The sequence below is a fragment of the Mus caroli genome, chromosome 13 (assembly GCF_900094665.2).
Source record: "Mus caroli chromosome 13, CAROLI_EIJ_v1.1, whole genome shotgun sequence".
NCBI lineage: Eukaryota > Metazoa > Chordata > Mammalia > Rodentia > Muridae > Mus > Mus caroli.
The window spans coordinates 56,496,291-56,500,834 of record NC_034582.1 but is presented as its reverse complement, the minus strand read 5'-3'; positions in this window follow the sequence as shown (position 1 = coordinate 56,500,834).

Genomic DNA, 4,544 nt, shown 5'->3' with positions numbered 1-4,544 from the left:
AGAAAGAAAGAAAGAAAGAAAGAAAGAAAGAAAGAAGGAAAGAGAGAGAGAGAGAGACGACTTCCTGGAATTCAATGAAAATGATGAAACAGTGTACCCAAATGTATGGTACACAATGAAAGCAGTGCTATGAGAAAAATTCATAGCGCTAAGTTCCCTGGTAAAGAAATAGGAGAGATCCTACACTAGCAACTTAACACAAGACCCAACGAAAAAAGAGAACTGCAGACCAATTTCACTTATGAATATCAGTGCAACAATACTCAATAATATTCTTACAAAAGGAACTGGAGAACACATCAAAAACATCATTCACCATGAACAAGTATGCTTCATCCCCGGGTTGCAAGGTTGGGTCAATGTATGAAAATCCTTTAACATAATCAACTGTATAAATAAACTCAAAGAAAAAAATCACAGGATCATCTCATTAGATGCTGAAAAATCATTTGAAAAAGTACAATACCCCTTTATGTTAAAAGTATTACAGAGATGGACCTTACGTAAACATAATAAAAGCAATATACAGCAAACCAACAGCCAATATCAAATTAAATGGAGAGATACTCGAAGCAATCCCACTAAAATCAGGGAAAAGACAAGCATGACAACTATCCCCATAAATATTCAATATAGTATTCAAAGTTCTAGCTAGAGCAATAGACAACAAAATGATATCAAGGCAATAGAAATTGGCAAAATAAAGAAGTCAAGGTATCACTATTGCAGATGACATGATAGTATATATAACCAACCCCCAAAATTCCACCAGAGAACTTCGCCAGCTTATAAACAACTTCAGCAAAGTGGCTGGATGTAAAATTAACTCAAATAAATCACTAGCTTTCCCTTATACAAATGACAAACTAGTTGAGAAAGAAATTAGAGCAATAATACCCTTTATACAAGCCACAAATAATATCAAATATCTTCAGGTAACTGTAAACAAACAAGTGAAATCACTTCAAGTCTCTCAAGAAAGAAATCAAAGAAGACCCAGAAAATGAAGAGATCTCCCATGCTCATGAATTGGTAGAAATAACATAGTAAAATAACAATCCTGCCAAAAGCAATCTACAGATTCAACACAATCCCCATCAAATTCTTCAAAGATATGGAAAGAGAAATTCTCAAAATTTAACTGAAAAAAAAGACAAAACAAACAAACAAACAACAACAAAAAAAAAACAGAATAAGGAACACAATTCTTAACAATAGAAGAAATTGTGGGACAATCACTATCCCTGACCTCAATGTATGGAACTAGAAAATATTATTCAGAGTGAAGTAACTCAGACCTAAAAGGACATGCATAGCATGTACTCATTAATAACTGAATGTTAGCCAGAAATGTTCAGAATACCCAGGGTATAATTCACAGAACACAAGAAGGTTAACAAGCTGAAGAGCCCAAGTAAGGATGCCTCAATTCCACTTGGGATGTAAAAGAAAACAATCACAGGGCACAGAGAGAGGTAGTGGGAAAGGTAAGGGAAAGGGGGAACATGAAAAGGTATTGGAGGGGAAAGCAGGAATGATGCCCTAAAAGCTAGCAGAAAGAATGGAAACAGGCAACCCCAGGATATAGGAGGTGGAGGGCCCTCTAGAATGTTCCAGACATCTGGAAGAGGAGAGACTCTCAGGACTCAAAGGGAGGAACCTAAGATGAAATGCTCTATAGTCGGGAGAGGGAACTTGTAGAGTTCACCTTCAGTAGAAAAGCATCAAGTGGAAGGATGGGGTTTCCATCCCATAGTCAAAATTTCTGAACCAGAATTGTTCCTTTCTGAAAGAACTGTAGGGACAAAAAAATGGAGAAGAGCTTGAGAAAAAGGAGGTCCAATGACAGGCCCAAACTGGGATCCAGTTCAAGGGGAAGACCCAAGTCCTGACACTATTTCTCCTGCCATGATGTGTTTACAAACATGATCTTGCATGATTGCCCTCTGAGAGACCCATCAAACAGCTGAAAGAGTCAGATGCACATACTTAGACCCACCTAATAAACAAAAGCCATGGACCTCTGTGGCCACATAGAGGAAAAGCAGCAAGAAGCTCAGGAGGAGTGTAACTCCATAGGAATACTAGCAGTCTCAATTAACCTGGAGCCCCGAATTCTGTCAGATATTGAGTCACCAAGCAGGCAGCATACTTCAGCAGATAAGAGTACCTGGCACATATAGAGAAGAGAACTGCCTGCTCTGGCATCAGTGAAAGAAGATGCACCTAACTCTGGAAAAATTTGAGGCCCAAGGGAGTGGGGAGGTCTGCTGGGATGCAGATTGAGGTGTCCGGACTTCTTCTTGAAGACAAATGGAGTAGCTATGGGATATGGGACAGTCAGAAGGGGTACTCTGATGAGGATAAAGACTAGACTGTAATAAAAGTTTAAAGAATAAAAAATATAAAATAAATAAATCCCAGGACTGGTGGTAAACCAAAAACTTCTAAAAATCCTTTTAAAAATTAACATTAATTATACTAAATTTATTTCTGAAAATATATAAATCAAAGTTTCAAAATATTTTTCCTTTTGCTTTTTCAAAATCAAATTACAATTACATGATGTATCCCCTTCTCATTATTCCTTGGGAAGCTCTGCTCTTCACCCACTAGGTTCCTCTCAAACTCAAGCCCCTCATTCCTTTTATTATTTTTTTTTTTTAGGTATTTTCCTCATTTACATTTCCAATGCTAACCCAAAAGTCCCCCATGCCCTCCCACCCACTCCCCTACCCACCCACTCCCACTTTTTGGTCCTGGTGTTCCCCTGAACTGGGGCATATAAAGTTTGCAAGTCCAATGGGCTTCTCTTTCCAGTGATGGCCGACTAGGCCATCTTTTGATACATATGCAGCTAGAGTCAAGACCTCCGGGTTACTGGTTAGTTCATAATGTTGATCCACCTATAGGGTTGCAGATCCATTTAGCTCCTTGGGTACTTTCTCTAGCTCCTCCATTGGGGACCTGTTATCCGTCCAATAGCTTACTGTGAGCATCCACTTATATGTTTGCTAGGCTCCTGCATAGTCTCACAAGAGACAGCTATATCAAGGTCCGTTCAGCAAAATCTTGCTAGTGTATGCAATGGTGTCAGCGTTTGGAGGCTGATTATGGGATGGATCCCTGTATATGGCAGTCTCTAGATGGTCTATCCTTTTGTCTCAGCTCCAAACTTTGTCTCTGTAACTCCTTCCATGGGTGTTTTTTTCCCAATTCTAAGAAGGGGCAAAGTATCCACACTTTGGTCTTCATTCTTCTTGAGTTTCATGTGTTTTGCAAATTGTAACTTATATATTAGGAATCCTAAGTTTCTGGGCTAATATCTACTTATCAGTGTGAACATATCATTTGAGTTCTTTTGTGATTGGCTTACCTCACTCAGAATAATGCCCTCCAGGTNCAACCATTTGCCTAGGAATTTCATNAATTCATTCTTTTTAATAGCTGAGTAGTACTCCATTGTGTAAATGTACCACATTTTCTGTATCTATTCCTCTGTTGAGGGGCATCTGGGTTCTTTCCAGCTTCTGGCTATTATAAATAAGGCTGCTATGAATATAGTGGAGCAGGTTTTTTTCTTACTAGTTGGAACATCTTCTGGATATATGCCCAGAAGAGGTATTGTGGGATCCTCTGGTAGTACCATGTCCAGTTTTCTGAGGAACCACCAGACTGATTTCCAGAGTGGTTGTACAAGCTTGCAATTCCAACAATAGAGGAGTGTTCCTCTTTCTCCACATCCCCGCCAGCATCTGCTGTCACCTGAATTTTTGATCTTAGCCATTCTAACTGGTGTGAGATGGATTCTTAGGGTTGTTTTGATTTGCATTTCCCTGATGATTAAGGCTGCTAAACATTTTTTCAAGTGTTTGTCAACCATTCGGTATTACTCAGGTAAGAATTCTTTAACTCTGAGCCCCATTTTTAATGGGGTTATTTAATTTTCTGGAGTCCACCTTCTTGAGTTCTTTATATATATTGGATATTAGTCCACAATCTGATTTAGGATTGGTAAAGATACTTTCCCAATGTGTTGGTGGCCTTTTTGTCTTATTGACAGTGTCTTTTGCTTTACAGAAGCTTTGCAGTTTCATGAATTCCCATTTGTCAATTCTAGATCTTACAACACATGCCACTCCTGTTCTATTCAGGAATTTTCCCCTATGCCAATATCTTCGAGGCTTTCCCCACTTTCTCTTCTATAAGTATCAGTGTCTCTGGTTTTATGTGGAGCTCCTTAATCCACTTAGATTTGACCTTAGTACAAGGAGATAGGAATGGATCCATTCGAATTCTTCTACATGATAACCACCAGTTGTGCCAGCACCATTTGTTGAAAATGCCGTCTTTTGTTCCACTGGATGGTTTTAGCTCCCTTGTCAAAGATCAAGTGACCATAGATGTGTATCAAAAAGATGGCCTAGTCAGCCATCACTGGAAAGAGAGGCCCATTGTACTTGCAAACTTTATATGCCCCATTGCAGGGGAACTCAAGGCCAAAAAGTCGGAGTTGGTGGGTGGGGAGTGGGGGAGGAGGAGGA